Source organism: Lemur catta, unplaced genomic scaffold, assembly GCF_020740605.2.
Source record: "Lemur catta isolate mLemCat1 unplaced genomic scaffold, mLemCat1.pri scaffold_43_ctg1, whole genome shotgun sequence".
Taxonomy (NCBI): Eukaryota; Metazoa; Chordata; class Mammalia; order Primates; family Lemuridae; genus Lemur; species Lemur catta.
The window spans coordinates 1,399,251-1,416,998 of NW_025423850.1; the positions used below are offsets into that span (position 1 = coordinate 1,399,251).

Genomic DNA, 17,748 nt, shown 5'->3' on the forward strand with positions numbered 1-17,748 from the left:
AAGGTGGCTGGATACATATCAAAATGTAAAATTAATTGAACATTCATAAACAAGTAGGGATCAATTGTATGAAATAATTTTTAACAGGTACTATTTAGAAAATACTTCATGAAAATATGAAGTATTTAGGGGTTAATATAATAAAGGATGTATAAATCCTTTATGAAAAAATTATAAAATATATTGAAAAACATTTTTAAACAAATATGCAGAGATATAAAATATTCTTAAATGAAACATTCAGTAGAGCACATATTCTTTAATGAAACATTCAGTAGAGCAAAGATACAAATTCTTACCAAAGTGATCATATATTTAATGTAATTGTAGGCAAAATCTCAATGGGGTTTTTCTGGCACAGAACTTGAGAAGATGATCCTAAAAATATATAAAAGAATAAAAAATAAAAATAGTCAAAACACTCCTGAAGATAGACGAAGGTACAGGGATTTTCCCTACTGAGATGGGTGTATACATACATAATGAGTGCGATGCGCACTGTCTGGGGGATGGACACGCTTGAAGCTCTGACTTGGGGGAGGGAGGCAAAGGGCAATATACATAACCTAAACTTTTGTATCCCCATAATATGCTGAAATAAAAAAACACTTTATACTCATTGAGATAACATACTGTTCATTGTGCGATAGATAAATGGTCCTGTGGAACATAACACAGAGCTCAAAACCAACTTTTACCTGCCTGGAAATTTGATTCATAAATGAGCAGTTAAGTCAAGGTCAGACTAGCATATACAGTAGTAACAGATTCTCCTTCACATTTCTCACAACACAAATCCAGTGTGAGTTGGCTGGGGTGGGTGGGGGTGGGATGCGTAATCTGCTCCCCAGAATCACTCAGGGTTCCAGGCAAAAAGCAGCTTAATGATCTTGTAGCTGTACGTTTGGGAGCCTTGTGGTCGTTTTGGTCATTATGGCCAGAGTAGCAAGAACGAGAGGATCATGTGCCAGCTCATAAGTCCTTTGACTTAAAAGTGACCGCTCAGAGACCTTGTCCCATAAATTAAAAGCATGGTTCCACCTATCCAAAAAGGAACTAGGAAATGTGGAGAACTGTATGGAGATTCCATGAGTAACAAATATTACTGTTAGTGAGGATTGAAGATCATGGGGAAATCGATAGACTCTTTAATAGATTTAAAAAATAACAGTCTTATGGAGAAATGGTCAGGTGACATAAAGCTTTTCACAGAAGAGAAAATACACTGTCTCAAAGTATATGACATGATGCTAAAATTCATTTGTATTAATAGAAATTAAAATTGAAACCAAAATAAGGCACCCTTGTACACCATCTTTTTGATAAGGTTTAAAATGTGTGAAAATGATCAGGATGTGGAGGAACTTGAACATTCATCTAATGTTGGTTGGGGTGTAATAGTAAAGTAACTTTGGAAATCAGGTTACCGTCGAGTAAGGTATTGAACCTATGCATTTCTGTAACACTAGAATTTATTTCAACAGACCATGAGTACAGTACTCATTCAACAGAATATGTGTATAAGAATGTTCATACAACATGACTCATAATAGCCCCAAACTGAAAACAACCTAATTTTGGTAAAAGAAGACTGAATCAATAAATGGTAATATAGTCATACAATAAAATAAAGTTCAGCAGTGAAAATGAATAAATGCCAGCTAAATGTCTCAACATAGATGAAGCTCAAGAACATCAAGTTTTTGTTTTTTTGAGACAGAGTTTCACTCTGTTGCCTGGGCTAGAGTGCCCTGGCATCTGCCTAGCTCACAGCAACCTCAAACTCCAGGGCTCAAGCAATCCTTCTGCCTCAGCCTCCCAAGTAGCTGGGACTACAAGCATGTGCCACCATTCCCAGCTAATTTTTTTCTATATATTTTTAGTTTTCCAGCAAATTTCTTTCTATTTTTTTTTTTTTTTTATTTAAGTAGAGATGCGGTCTCGCTCTTGCTCGGGCTGGTCTCGAACTCCTGAGCTCAAACGATCCTCCTGCCTTGGCCTTACAGAGTGCTAGGATTACAAGTGTAAGCCACTGCGCCTGGCCCAGTGAATGTCATTTTAAAAATTCAAATATTAGCTTGATTTAACTATTTAAAAAGTACTATCCAATTGCCCATCAACAGGCAAACTTTGCAGTAGTTGAGATAAAAATGCTGTTGGTAACATAGGAATTAGAGATGTACTTTTATGTAAGAAAATGACAATTAGTAAGACTTTAATAGGTTGTGAAATATATGTTTTACAATGTTGATAATGAAAAATAACACCCTATTAACACCCACTTTATCAGTGCCTCCAATGCATTATTTTTTAGGATAATCAAATGAAGTTGTCAAATAGAATGAGTATACTCTTTTTTGTGCACGTGTGACATTGATCAATTTTTCTCCCCAGGTGGCATGTTAATTCCATCCAGGCTGCTCCCCAACAGATTAAAGTATTAAAAAAAATACTTGATTCCTGTGGGGGAAGAACTGTTGAATTGATCCTCAAATTTGGAGCCCAGCCCTCAGAGACTCTCTTCCCCACACCCAAGCCCCCAGGCTGTGCCTCCCCAAAGCTGAGCGCACACCTGGGGGCTCAGTTTCTCCTGGTTCCTATTCCTCACAGCTATGGTCTAGCTGATTTACTGTCACCCTCCGAACTCATGGACGTGGCCGGGAAAGTGCCTCAAAGGGGGGGGGGGCAAATGCTGGTGGCAGAATCAGGACAGTAGACAGCTGCAAGTCTCCGACCCCTACCTACCCTGTGTTTTTGTGAAGCCTGTCTGCTTGGCTCCTGGGGCCCAGTCATCCCAGCATCCTGGGAATGAGCCTCAATTATGAGCCACCTGAAAACTTGGGACATCTTGCTCCGCTGGACCAGTGGAGGCGGCTAGGTGAGAGGGAACGGCTCGAAGGACATCAGGGGTGAGGCTAGTGGGTGACCCTGGCACAGGGACAGAGAGAGGAGGACTTGCCTCCATGAAATAACAGGTGGGTGGGGTCAGGAGTGGGGGAGTGTGAGGTCACAGGGGTGACATTGTGACGCACCTGGAGCGGAGTTGGGGATTGGCCGGGCAGGCAAAGGGTAGTGATGAAAAGCTGGTTGCCGAGCTTGAGTGCAGCAGAGCCCGCATGGACTTGAAGGGCTGAACTTGGGCTCCAGCACCCGCCCTTTGGCTGTGACCACCTTCCTGTGGTCATGTCTCAAGGTCACCCTCTTGCCTGCCACTTCCAGTGAGTCTCATCTATTCTACAGCTTCCTCCCCTCTGCTTCCTAATCCTCCATGACTTCTCAGTTTCTGGCTGCCACAGTCCTCCACTTTGCCACTTTGGTTTCCAGAAATTTCGTCCGGAGCCAGCCCTGCTTTCCAGAGTCTTCAGCTTACCTGCTCATTGTCCCCTGTGTGTCCTGTTTGCCTGGAAGTCCAGATGACCGCAATGGAGACGGCCACTTGAGTTTTCTGGATCGCTGTGCCTGTGAGAGATGCGTCGTACATGCGCGGACAGAGAGAGCTTCATAGCAAGGTCGGTTTTCTTAGTGAGAAAGCCCATGCAGTTCCCACTGTAGCCTGGGCTGCACAAAGAGAATTCAGGTGGTGGGAATGAAAGTGGCCACCTGAGAGAGGTCCTTAGAAAATAAACCATCAGAGAGCTCAGCTTTGTTCCTCACAATGAAATTGGAAAGTTTTCTGCTATCTCTCAATGATGTCCCGACTTGTGAGGTCTTCCTCTTCTGGAAATGGAGGGGTTGGGCTTATATCTGAGGTAAGTCCTACATCTAGTCCTAGTGAGTCATCAAAAGGGCTCAGTAACTTAATGACCTCAGAGCTGGGCCCTCTTTTGGCCACATCTATAAGTCCAAGCAGCCTGAATTCTTCTGGATGGAGGAGTGATGTTTTTCACATTGATGCTTCTGACATCAAGTTTTTCCTGAAAATGCCAAGAATGATCTCACTCGCTAGGAGATTCCCACCCCTCATGTAGCCCATTTATTTATTTATATGTTTATTTAATGGTAAAATTTTGTTCATTTTTGTTTTATTTTGAAAGAATAGGGTACAAGTTGAATTCTGTTACATGTATATGTGATATAGTGAAGTCTGGGCTTTTGTACCCATCACCTGAATAGTGTGCATTGTACCCCATAAATAATTTTCATCCCTCACCCCCTCCCGCCTCCCTACTTTTAAGTCTCCATTATACCATTCTGTGTGCCCTGGTGTAGCCATAGTTTACACTTATAAGAACATACGGCATTTATTTTTCTGTTTCTGCTTAAATTTATGGTCAGATGATTTTTAAGGTTATAAATGAGCTTAATAACTCTGTAGGATACAAGATCAAACTACAAAAATCAATTGTTTCTATATACTAGCAATAAACAAAATGAAATAAAAATTTCTTTCAAAATAGTATGAAGAAGAATAAAATAGGAATAAATTTAGCAAAAAATTTGTAAACCTGTACACTGAAAATTATAAAACATCACGGAGAGAAATTTAGAAGATAGGAATAAGTGGAAAGACATTTTGTATTCATTGATTAGAGATTCAGTATTGTCAAGATCACAATTCTACCCAAATTAAACTCTAAATTCAAAGCAAGTCCTATAAATATCCCAGTAGACATTTTTATTGGAATAGACAAGTTGATTTGAAAATTTATATGGAAATGAAAAGGACTTAAAATAATGAAGACACATTTTTTACATAAAAGAATGAAGTTGAAGGACTTATGTACCTGTTTTCAAAACTTACTATAAATCTCCAGTAATCAAGACATCATGGTGTTGACACAAGATCAGGTATATAGATCAATGAAAATTATTTGAGAGTCCTTAAAAAATGTTTAAATTTATGGTCAGATGATTTTTGACAAAGTTATACAGTCTTTTAACAAATAGTGCTGAAACAATTGAATACCCATAAGCCGAAAAAAGCATTATTACTTCACACAGCACATAAAAACTAACTGAAAGTGGATCATAAATCCAAATGTAAGAGCCAGCACTTTAAAATTGCAATAAGAAATAGGGAAAAAATGCATTACCTTGTGTTGTGGAAAATGTTCATACAGACAACATTAAAAGCATAGTCCATAAAAGAAAACATTAAAATGGATTTTTATAGAAATTACAAAGTTTTTCACTTCTAAAGACACCATTAAGAAAACTAAAATACAAGCCACACACTGGACGATGAAATCACAAATAATATATCTGATGATAGACTTGAATCCAGAATATATAAAGAACATGTAAACCTCAACAATAAGAATAAAACTAAAAAATGTTCAAAAGACTTGCACAGACATTTCACCAAAGAAGATATAAGAATGGCTAATGGGCCTATGAATGATGAGCACATTGTGATAATACTCAACATTATTGACCATTAGAGAAGTTCAGATTAAAACCATAATGATATACTATTACATACCCACTAAAATGACTGCAGTAACCCAGAAAATAACAAGTGTTGATGAGAATGCAGAGAAACTGGAATCCCCACATGTTGTAGGTGGGAGTGTAAAAAGGTACAGCTACCTTGGAAATCAGTTTGGCAATTTCTTAGACTTACCACACAACCTGGTAAGTCTACTTCTGGGAATCTCTTTAAAAGAAATGAAAACACGTTCATACAGAGACACATACGTGGATGTTTCTAGCAGTGTTGTTCATAATGGCTCAAACTGGAAGCAATCCAAATATGCATCAATTGGCAGATGATTAAAGAAATGTGGTATATACATACTATGGAATACTATTCAGTAATTAAAAGCACACTACTAAGTACTAAAATATGGATGAAACTTAAACATGCTGAGTGAAAGGAGCCAGACCAAAAACGTCTGCATATTGTGTGATTCCATTTACATACAATGTCTAGGAAAGTAAGTTTATAGAGACAAAGTAGGTCAGCATTTTTCTAAGGTGGGGAGTGGGAGACGGGATTAACTGCAAATGATTGTGAAGGAACTTTTTGCAGGTGATGGAAATGTTCTAAAACTGGATTGTGGTGATGTTTGCATAAGTACAAATTTATCAAAACAATTTGAGTTTACATTTCCAGTGGGCAAATTTTAGGGTATGCTAATCATACATCAATTAAGCTATAAACGTAAAAAGGAAGAAGAAAAAAGTTATTAAGTGGTGTTTCTTTTGGTAGACGCTTAAAAGCTTATTTACATAGTAAGCTTCTGTTACGATAGTTAGGAGCTAAGAAGTAATGGCTTTGGTTTCAACATCAAAAAAGTTTAGTGTATGGTATGGTTTCATGCTAAAAAATCAGCTTACAATGGAAACATATGTTAGGAACAATATTTTTGTTTGTTTAATAAGAGGGTAAAATTTCTTGTGACTTAAATTTTATAAATTTCCTATATTGGATTTATAAGTAAATTACCACTGATCTCATCACTGCTTAAAACACAAAATTATACGTACCAACTTATATTGAACTAAATGAAATGATAATGGATGCCATTCTAAACGTTTTAATTTCATAATATTTTTACAAGCTACAAATCATAAGGATTTAATGTATTAGATAAATTACAATTTCCCTATCCTTATCTACCTTTAAGATCTTAGATAAATCATTCAGTTAATTAATAAGTTTTGAAAGCCTGGAAAGTTTCTTAGTAAAAAACAGACACAAAACACTTATAAATAATGATAATATCTATTCTTGTTATTTTTGAATGGCAATGGCTTAAGGACAAAATATATATCCTCCAGTTGCCCTCAGAGGAGATATATATATATACATATATATATGCATGCACATACAGTATGTTCAAAATTATACAACACAAATAAATATGTATGTGTGTGTATATGTATGTGAATATGTGTATATTCATCTATTTCAATTGTTAATCAATTGTTAATATGTGTTGATGGAGAAAAAACAGTAAAACAATTCATGTTTTTTTTATTCTCTAGTTCTTTTTTTCTGTCTGGAAAAGGTTATTTTAATTAAAGATGATATTTAATATAAATATTATATAATTTCATTTATAATATATAAATTATATTTTATGATATATAACATTTATATTTAATATGAAGACACTTAATTTAAATAATTATATAAGATACGATAATTAGAGACATGAAAATATGTATACAAGAAACTAGATATGATTTCCTTCTTATTTAAGAAATTAATAGTTTATCCACAGGACAAATTTAATATGATATATATGTATTATTTAATATACTGATTAGTTAATTATTTGTTAAAACCATAGGGAATTTTTATTATTACCAATTTTTATATTTATATATCTGTGTATGTCTAAACCTATAAGTCCTTTCCTTTAAATTATTATATAAATACTTATAAAGCAGAAACAAAATGAGTGACATTTTTATTTAAAATGACTGGGCTATTTTATGCTTATGTGGAAGTTTCTTCTTGTAATTCTGTTAAATTTTGGTTATTGTTTTTTACACTCCTAAATCAGTTTTTAAAAAGAAGTCTTGTTTGCTTTTCATAATTTATTTTCAATTACAATTGTTACAGTGTTTTTAAAATGTATGAAATTATTTCTGACATTAGTTATGATTTATATCATGTCTTCTGTAACTACTATTTTTTGTTTTAGCTTTCCAAAATTCAAAACAGTAATTTTGTTCTACAAAACAAAGGAAAATAGGAATAATTAGGTTTGTTAAAACTCTTTAGGTTTTAAATAATTCAAAACTGTTATGAGAGCCATTGTCCTTCAACCTTGGTATTTAAAAACAACAAAAAAGTAAGTTTTACTTCCCTCTGTGCAAAAATTAAAGTGCTCCAAACCTGGCAAATCCAAAAGAGAGTTGATATTAGGTTAATTATATATTAGTAAAACATATTAATAGAAGTATGTTTTAATAACTGTGTACTTTTCAAGTTAAAAGAAGCATGCTGCTATTTAAACATAAATACTGAAATATAAACTATCAGATTTTTCTCTAGGATTCTAGGCTCACAAATCCTTTTTCATGTTTTGTTCATGAAAACTCTGACCAAGTGCTGACTCAAGTATGTGGGAATCATTAGAGACCTACTGCTTATTTCAGTATTTTGTTAGATCTAGTGGCCAAGCCATATCCACCTTGTTTGGGATCTATAACAGCAATAGAAAAATGTATGAAAACTTCCATTGATTTAGTTCCAGAGTTTCTACTACACTTACTGGTTCCTATCCTCCACAGACTCTTTTACTGGCAGTCACCTGGCATCCTGTGAAATATTACTGCTTTCGTCTTCAAAGGTCTCTATTCATTGCTGCTTCACTCTGAATCCAGCCACCCTTCATTCATCACCTAAAGAAAGAACCCAACAATAACTTGCCAGCATTTTGGGAACTATTCACAATAATTTAAACCTTATAGACAAAACAACCTTGATTTTAATGTGGTTTTATGTAGTTAATAATTTAAAAAAACTAAAAATTATGAAGCTGAGTATGCTATAAGAAACTTAAATCAGGCCTTGAAATATAAGCTTCTCACAGAAATAAAATAATTCCAGATGGTTGCATTAATTGCCATCATTCAGATATATCAATTGCCAAAAGATAAAGAAAGAAATATTTATTGTTGTGGTAGGTATGATTTTAGGTTAGTTCACGACTATGAAATGCTTTAGAAACAAAAAGATGTCCTATTATAAGATGGTGAATTAAAAGCCCTAGTATTTCTATAGGCCATGCTCCCTAGACAAGCAGCTGATTAGCAAATCACAGAAATGGTAGAGGTCATTGATTTACATCCAGAAACCTGACTTTAGGCCGGGCGCGGTGGCTCACGCCTGTAATCCTAGCTCTGGGAGGCCGAGGTGGGTGGATCGCTCGAGGTCAGGAGTTCGAGACCAGCCTGAGCAAGAGTGAGACCCCGTCTCTACTAAAAATAGAAAGGAATTATCTGGCCATCTAAAAATATATATACAAAAAAATTAGCCGGGCATGGTGGCTCATGCCTGTAGTCCCAGCTACTCGGGAGGCTGAGGCAGTAGGATCGCTTAAGCCCAGGAGTTTGAGGTTGCTGTGAGCTAGGCTGATGCCACGGCACTCACTCTAGCCCAGGTAACAAAGTGAGACTCTGTCTCAAAAAAAAAAAAAAAAAAAAAAAAAACAGAAACCTGACTTTAGCTTGGTCAAAAGGAGACACTAAGAAGAGAGAAGCAACCTCTAATATTTGGAAACTCACCTAGCACTGTTAAGATTTGGTGTTGCTAGGAGTAGACCAGGTATTCATAGCAAGGTGATAATATTTTTCTGCTTAATGTAAATAATTCCGCAGAGCACTAGCTTCAGAAGAGGCCGCACAGTGATTGTGGTGGATCAAGAGAAAAAGAACAACTCTCTACAGTCAGGTTTGTATGAACTAAAATAAAATCTTAATCCCCCCAGCTGTGATGGAATGGACGTCCTCTTGGCAAAGGGCACTGCAGAAATAACCTAAGGCTCAGATACTGGCTATGAAATGGTAGGTGCACCTTTATCCTTTTGGAGACATCATACTTTATGACAGTGAGACAACAAATCATGAACAGACCTAAGGCTATAGAAGGAAAATAGCCTAAAACAAACCTATACGCCTTCAATTTACATAAGAGACCTCTTGAGTTTCAGTAAACATCCAATGGCTTATCTCTCATTAACAGATTTCTTTTTATTTTTATTTTTTTATATTTTTTATACTTTAAGACAGAGTCCCACTCTGTTGCCCAGGCTAGAGTGCCATGGCGTCAGCCTAGCTCACAGCAACCTCAAACTCCTGGGTTCAAGCAATCCTCCTGCCTTAGCTTCCCGAGTAGCTAGGACTACAGGCATGCGCCACCATGCCCGGCTAATTTTTCTATATATATTTTTAGCTGTCCAGATAATTTCTTTCTATTTTTAGTAGAGATGGGGTCTCGCTCTTGCTCAGGCTGGTCTTGAACTCCTGAGCTCAAACAATCCACCCACCTTTGGCCTCCCAGATTGCTAGGATTACAGGCGTGAGCCACCGCATCTGGGCAACAGATTTCTTAAGTTAAGAAATTCCAAGACTTAAGACAAAGCTTCATACTTTAACCAGTTACAAGTCAAAGAAACTGTAAGTGCACATATAACATATAAGAACACACTTTAAGATGTCCTGCCATTTCAGGGAAAACAATACACGCCCTCCACATACTGACTTAGGGAGTTATTTGTAGTTCCTACCTGCATGAACCTATACAACCAAACTGCACCGCAGTAGTGTGGGCACATATTCTCAGGACCTCCTGAGGCCATGTGCTCCAGGTGAGCCAGTCATGCATGTTCAGATCAGAATAAACCTCTTTAATTATTTTAAAGAGTTTGGGTTCTTTTCTTTTCACAAGATGGTGCTCACACCTGAGGTTCAAAGAAGACTCAGGATTCCTTGAAGGAGGAGCCCAAAATCAGCAACAGGTAGCAGCACAGCATCCAAAGCCACCCACCTCCAAGCTTTCCCTTGGGCTGAACTGGTAAGTCCTCCTGTGTCCCCAGACCTCACAATCTTGGTTGATGGTCCTGGTATATTCTGAGCCGTGGATACTTTTTCTAGGAAGCTGTTTTGATGGATCCTAATTTTGACTTGGAGGTGCACTCTAAAGGGTCTTCTCCATTCATTGCCTCTTCCTCACCAAATTTCTCTGAATTGGCCTTTCTGGGCCTTTGTGAAATGAAGGAGGAAACTGAACTGTCCCATTTGTAGACAAATAAGAGTCTCAGTTGCTCAGCTCCGAAGAGAAAGGGCATTTTCCTCCTCCCAGCCAAAGGGAAACCTGGGTGACTGCAGGTGCAAGTGGGAGTGCTTGGGGTGACTGCCCCCGGTCGGACATGTCCCTGCAGGGAATCCCCAACAAAATTAATTAAAAGAAGGATCAGCCAGGAAATGCACATAAGAGCTGATCACTTGGCATTTTGAGCCTTCTCAGAGGAGTTAGAGCCCTGGAGAGAGAACCTGAGACACGGGTGAGAGGCGGGAACCAACTCAGTGGTGAAACCCTGTGTGATCCTGCCCACAATCAGCACACTCTGATCCACTACACTGACCCCTAGACCGCTGTTCGGTTGCTTCCTGTAAAGAAAAATGGGAAGCCAATCCTCTACAAGTGAGAAAAGGCAAGGAGAATGATCCTATCTGGGCACCCCGGTCGCATTCCGGCAACTCTACTCACAAGTGTGTGTGTAAATGGCAAGATTCAAAGGCGTGCCAGGTACGCTAGGACTGCAGCTGGTTAGGGCCAATTCTTGTGCACATGTTTTAACTGAAGGGCAAATTGCATCCATGAAAATTCAGAGCTCAAGTGCTCGACCTGCCTCTATGAATTTAAAATGTCCAGTCTTTCAAGCTCTCTGTCTCTGTTGTCTGTTCTGTCAACTCTCAACCTGCTAAGTTTTCCTGTTGCTCTTGAGGTGGACTCAAAGTTTATGCTATTTGTCATTCAAAGCTACTTGGAGATCTTACAGCCAGTTCAAGCTAAAACACAAAGATTGAGCACTCTTTTTCCTCTAAGGAAAAGAAAGAAAAAAAGGATAAAAGGGTCTTTTTAAAATCAGACTGCCACCAAACTCTTTTATCCAACACTTTGGTCCATAGGCTTAATTAGCTTAACTCTCAGGGCCATGAAAATTCAAACATATGAAAGAGACCAGTTTTGTCAGAGGTAATTCTGGTCCAGTGATGTTTTGTAAACCGGGGAGTTTCTATCAGAACCTCATGGCTAGAATTGTGAGGTTAAAGGTAATGGAACATTGTGTGTGTGTGTACGTGTGTGTATGTTTATATGTGTGCATGTGTTTAGATTTATTTGTGGATATCCATGTAGTATGTGTTGTGTTTACATGATGCCAGACTGGTTTATACATAAGGCAGCACTCCTAACTTACTTAAAAAGAAGCAAGATTACTCTGTATTTCCTATGAATTTAGTAAACTTTGGTAAATGAATTGGCTTATTTAAACAGGGTAAGTATGAATGGTGAAGTGAAAGTGAAAATTTTTTCAAATTGTGAGCATACATTTTTATGTATGCTCCTGGACAGTTTGATGTGTTTAAAGTGTCAGTTTTTAGCACAAAAATCTTACAACTCTAAACCCATCCTAAAGCAAAATGGTCTTTGTTTGTATCATTTCTGATAAGTTAGGGATATTTAATGTTAGTCTCACAATAACAGCAAAATCTCCTGCCTTATGAACAAAACTGCCCATGTGTTTAATGTTCTTAAGTATCTAAAAAGGGAGACAGGCTGAACTAAAATAAATGGTCAAAAAATTAACATAATGGAAACATGAAGCACATAGGAGCACAGAAAGACATACTTATGGTCAAAAGCTTATGAAGTTATTATGGTTTTGGCCATTGAATCCTAGATACGATGTATTTTCTTCCCCTGATTTCAATGTCTGTGCAAAGGTACACATAAAATGTGTTTCTAACTCCCTCTTTCTATCATTTGATATGAACGTTACCATTAGGGATTTGAACCTGTGGTTACAAGGGCTTAAACTGGCAGCTTCAGTTTTCCCTTTGGTCTTATCCACTGTTCATTTGTCCAACTCTTACTACCTAGGACGTTATGTGTCCACTGCACAGACACAGCACAGTTTCTGCTTAGGAGAACAAATCCCTAAGCTGTTAAATTTTATATAATACTTTATTTTAGGGTAAACACAATGGTTATTACAATACAAAGAGAATCTCCAAACAGTATCCTTAAACCCACCGGTAACCTGTAATACCCCCCTTTGACATGTCATGCCTTTTGGGGCAAAACCAATGTATACCTTCTGTGTACTGAATTATGGGCAAACCCTGCCCTTCTGAAAGGTATAAAGCCAAGATGTAACCCAATCAGAGTGAGAGCACTCGCTGAAAACCTCTTGCCTGTGATTTTCTGGTCCATGGTCACACATACTCAGCTCAGGATAAACCTCTTTCATTTACTTTTCAGAGTTTGTGTTCCTGTCTGTTCACAAGATGATGTCAACCTGTGTGGCACCCAGAAGACTCACCAACCCCTGAGAGAGTAGCCAACCATGAGTGCCAGGTAAAGGCATGGCCCCCTCGGGTGCTCACACTGCTTCAAGATTTCACTTGGTCTGAACAGGTTAGTTCTCTTGAGACTGCACGGCCCTCACGATCTTGGTTGATGGTCATGGATTTTTCTGATCTGTCAATACTTTTACTGGGAAGTAGTTTTGAGGGGTCCTAATTTTGACATGGTGATGAACTCAAAAAGGTCTTCTCCATTCATGGCCTCTTCCTCCCCAAATTTCTCTGAATTGGCTTTTCTGGGCCGTTATAAAAGGAAAGAGGAAACTGAACTGTCCCGTTTGTAGACAAATGAGAGACTGAGTTGCTGAGCTCCAAAGAGAAAGGGCATTTTCCTCCTCCCGGCCAAAGGCACGCCTGGGTGACTGTGGGTACAAGTGGGAGTGCTTGGCGGGACTGCCCCTGGTGTGACGTGTCCCTGCAGGGAATCCCCAACAAAATTATTTAAAAGAAGGCTCATCCAGGAAACGCACATGAGAGCTGATCACTCGGCATTTTGAGCCCTCTCGGTGGTGTTAGACCCCTGGAGACAGAACCTCAGACACAGGTGAGAGGCGGGAACCGACTCAGTGGTGAAACCCTGTGTGGACCACCCACAATATCCATCTGTGTCATAAAGAAACTCACAGTAAATTGTTAGGGTACAATCCATGTTAGTCATGTGTTCAAGAATTCACAGATATTTCTGTATTGCATTCCTTTCTTTCTTATTCTTGTCTGGTTTTTATGGAGAAATAGTGTTTTAATTGCTAATGGAGACCTATGAGTCACAGCCAAGATGCAGCCAAATATGGGATCCTTAAATTAACTACTTTACTTCACCTACCTATGCATGTATACATACTAGGTGCATGTCTAAGCAAACAGTTATAGAAATTGCAAAAATTTCCTAACAGCGAAGTGTTACCTAGCTAGCAATTGCTTAAAACAACAAAATATGCAAAGATTTGTAGTTAGATTAAAATATAATTTTAAGATCCATGGAAAAAAATTGTTTGTAAGACTGATTATATCTTCTTCCATCTGTATAGCTATATTTCCTTGTGTCTATATATGTTATGTATATAATATTTTGCTACCAATATATACAAAGGTACTTTAATTGATTATCTTAGAAATAATTGCTACATCAAATATTTTTCTAGAAAATAGAAACTAATTGAAATGCTTTTTTAGAGTATGTGACTTTAATAGTACAATAATTGACCTCTGCTCAACTTTTTTTTTTAATTCCATTTCACTCTACTTCACAATTTCTGTTACATTCACCTACACAGTGAGACTATTAACATGGACCTGAGTACTCAGAGATACTGTGAATGTCCTTCAGTATTCTCTCAAATTGTCACAGCTGATTCATACTTTGACGTTTAGCCGGGGATCCATTCTTTTTCCTTACTTGTTCATCATATGGACAATGTTTTACTCCATAAACCGGGTGTCCTCTTAGACATCCTCATTCTTTGAAAGTCTCTGACTGAGTGACGCCATAAAGCCTCTAGGTCCAAACTCCAGAGGGTACATGCAACTGTTACTTAGTTTTAACATAAAATATTTCTGGGCACTCAAAAGCTCACCCAAAAATTCCTTGAGTCAATTTTGTTATAGCCCTCATTAGAGATTATATATTGGTAAAAGGAAATGTTGCCACTATTTACACAGACTCCAAAGATGCCTCTGGAGGCAGGTGATCTTCTGTTGCCAGGGTGTCTGGACACTGTTGGGATTTAAGTGAACAATTTGATACCGGGACTAGCTATATGCAGACACTGACTAATATGCTTGAAACATATCATCAGCAGGTGAAAGGACCATGGCTTCCACCAACTGATATGCTCTGCCATCCTTTTTGACCAAGAGAGTCTGTATACATCAAAATTTTTAGAGAAACACATGTACTATCATCTCTCTGGGCAGGCCCCTTTGAAGTACTGTTAACTACCTACATGGCCATCAAAATAAAAGAAAAATTTTCCCGGATTCATGCGAGCTACACCAAAGTGCACTGAGACAGTAGGAAGATCACCCCTACAGGGACCCGAAAGCAAGGATTTCCAGGGCTAGTTCCCAGGCCCCTGAAGCAGACATCACCAAAAAGTAGACAGGTTTTTCCCAAGATCTTAGATCAAGAAACCACATCTTCTATCTAACAACTCCTTTTTTGTGTGTTTTTTTTCTCTCTTTTTATCCCCTCCCCTCAAGAAGAGTTCTTCATAAACCCTTTTTCTTTTGAGCCTCCCTGTTCGAGGATTGCACATGGGAAGCTGAGTGGGGATTGCCTCAACCTATCCCAATTTCCCTTTTAATCTTCCACTATGACTTTTCTTTCAAACTATGACTCACTCTTACTAACTCTTACTGTTTTTCCAGCAGGTCAGACACAGACCCAGCATCCCTTTGCACCAGTTTTTCAAACCCTGGCCACACTAACTAATCAATCCAATTGCTAGTTGTGCCACCATGTAAATCATACAAAGGAACTTGAACTCATTTTTGTTTCTGCCAAAGTGAGTGCCTGGTGGGACTGGTCTGGAAGATGGAGATATGACAAGCAGTGGCATCCACAGCCAAAGAAAACATGTTATGGTACTGCTGCTGTTGGTGAGTAACTGAACACAGAAAAAGTGTCTTTTTCTCAGGTAAAGTCACTAGAAAGAAAATTTTTATCTCTTCTGGGTGACATTCTAGGGCAATATTATGATCAATGGTTTGATTCCACAGGAGGCATTCTTGCACCTCTTAGATGATGCTGACACTACCCCTCATGATGTCAATGCTTGCTAAATGATAAGATGTTCTGGATGGCTCGCAAGCCAGGCCTCTGCAGCTTGCTCCCTTTGCTAAGTTGACGGACACTAATGATTACATATGGACAGACCAAAAGTCTGGACTGACTTGGTTTCGTGACAAAACCAAGCCCTGTATCTGCCAGAACTGGACCAAAGGCCTTTTGTATCAAATATTTCACAACCTGTTTTGTTCTCACAGACTGGCAGGGACACATGGAGATGAAACTGTCCATATTAAAGTACTGTGAAGCCACAAAGTATAAATAGTAATCCAGGTCTCATTTTCATAGAAGTACAGATACAGACAGAAATCAAAGAGCCATTGTTCCCTAACTTCCTTGCTGCTGCAAAGGGTTACTACTTAACTGCACTACTTGTGCCTCCCTGACAGGCACCCGATATGTGACTCCCCCACTATTTCTATAGATAAAATTGCTATTGTAAATCCCAAGACTTTGACTCCATTGCTGTTTAAGTCTTAAGACTGGTCTTTGAGGTGTTTTTCAAACTCTGCATCCTGGAGACCTGCTGACACCAACCAGACCCGTGCACAGATGTGGGAATGGATCCAACAGCCTCGAAAGCCCCTACCCAGGAAACCTACCAACTGACAAGATAATTTCTGCATTCCAACCCTATGAGCTCATCCCTCACCCATCAGCAGACCCTATTCCCTAGCCCTTTGCTCACCAAACTGTCCCTTTAAAAACCTTTTCTCCCAAATGATTGAGGAAGATGGATTTGAGAAATTACTCCCCTCTCCTCGCATGGTGCCTGTGATAATAAAACTGTTTCTCTGCTGTAACCCCTGCTGGCTCAGTGTGTTGATCTCCTGTTGAGCAGCAGGCAGTGAACCTGCTCGGGCTGTAACAGATACTGGAGATGTAGAAGTGCCAATGAGAAAGAGCAAGTACAGCAAACTCCACACTGGGAGTCACAGGTTCCAAACTGACCCTCTCGGAAAATAACACTGGTCTTTTTGTTCTTAGGAGAACTCTTATGTTTTCAGCCTTCTCACATGTTTCAGTCACATTTTCACAGTGAAGTGTTTTCTGTACAATCCAGTATATTGAAAACTGAGTCAAACTGCTTTACCCAAAATTTGGTTGACAGCCTTTATAAGACGGCCTACTTAGGAAAATCTTAACCTTATCCCATTTTGTTAGAAAAATGATTTAGGTCCAACTGGTTTTTATAAACTGGTGAGTTTATATGTTTTACTATCCCATGACTAAAATTCTAAAATGAAAACTGTAAGACCTTTTTTATGTGTATATGTATATATATATATACACACTATATATATATATATATATATATATATATTTAGACGTATTGGTGCATTATGTCATATGTAATATCTACATAATAAAATCTTGTGTAGTCAGCAAGAAATCTCTTCAAAAGTTGTATTTTGATTGGTTTAAATAAATGAACACTCATAAAATATTTAGTAATTAAATTAAATTATTTTTAGTTCATATGACAAGAAAAGTTTGGCAAATTAATTGGTTTAAAAATTAATGATAACACAAAATTAGAAATGTCTTTAAAGCTGTCAACATACTTTCTTGCCTGGTTTACCTGCTTACTGGTGAAGGTTTTTGCATCCATGTAACTTTCTGTACTGCTTTCAAAGCCTTTTGATTATCACTTTGGTTAAATGAATGACTGCTATTTTACAGTGTTCTCTGATTTTGTTTTGGTCAAATGTTTTGAGCCCTTTAACATCTTCGACAAACCTCCCCCAAATTGAATTCTAACTTAAGCATCTTTAACCTAGAATTAATTATGAAAATTTCCAGTTGGGTCCCTGGAAAGATTCAAAATATATATCTCTCATCTTAAAAGGATATTAAATGATTAGACTCATTGGATAAATTGTATAAGAAACATGGTCCAATGATAAGTGACA

General features: G+C 37.9%; 2 long non-coding RNA genes across 2 annotated transcripts; both read left to right on the forward strand.

Moving 5' to 3' along the window:
• Positions 1-8,062: 8,062 nt before the first annotated feature.
• LOC123629786 lies at positions 8,063-10,465 on the forward strand. Its single transcript, XR_006732243.1, has 3 exons — positions 8,063-8,246; positions 9,277-9,349; positions 10,346-10,465. It is a non-coding gene; the product is annotated as an uncharacterized LOC123629786 (long non-coding RNA).
• Positions 10,466-12,961: 2,496 nt separating this feature from the next.
• LOC123629790 lies at positions 12,962-16,192 on the forward strand. The gene is made up of 3 exons (XR_006732254.1): positions 12,962-13,099; positions 15,553-15,645; positions 15,766-16,192. It is a non-coding gene; the product is annotated as an uncharacterized LOC123629790 (long non-coding RNA).
• Positions 16,193-17,748: the final 1,556 nt, after the last annotated feature.